Below are 530 nucleotides of genomic sequence, written 5' to 3' on the forward strand. Positions count from 1 at the left end.
GGTCGGGATATCTGGCAGTCTGTGCACCCTGAAGAAAAAAAGGTTTATGTCATTTAAACTTCCAGGATGACTTAAAAAGAACTGGACAGAAAATATAAGGAAACATCCCTGGATGTACGACTGACAGTGGCTTTCTCTGACAAGATTCCTGATAAAGTTTCACCATGTATAAAATCCAAAGACATGTTCTGTTGTAAGAGAGATTCCCCAGTTCTAGATACTGGCAAAACATCCAAAGAAGAACTAAAGCTGAAAGCTCAGGAGTAGTTTGTTTGCCAAAAATCTAGATTAATCTTTCAGAATGCAGTCATGCATTTGGATTCAGATCTTTATTGTACTTATACAGACAAAAAAATGTTGTACTTATACAAATTATTGTATTTATACAAATGGAAAATAAGAAGAGGGATTGCTGCAAAGTCAACGCCAGTGACTGTCCACTGTCTCTACATGCTCATCCAGGAGGAGTGAATGCTGCAAGTCACTGACTGGATGCAATCTGCTGGGTTTCCTTAGATAGAAAAACTTTT

This window comes from Girardinichthys multiradiatus, chromosome 9, assembly GCF_021462225.1.
Source record: "Girardinichthys multiradiatus isolate DD_20200921_A chromosome 9, DD_fGirMul_XY1, whole genome shotgun sequence".
Lineage (NCBI taxonomy): Eukaryota > Metazoa > Chordata > Actinopteri > Cyprinodontiformes > Goodeidae > Girardinichthys > Girardinichthys multiradiatus.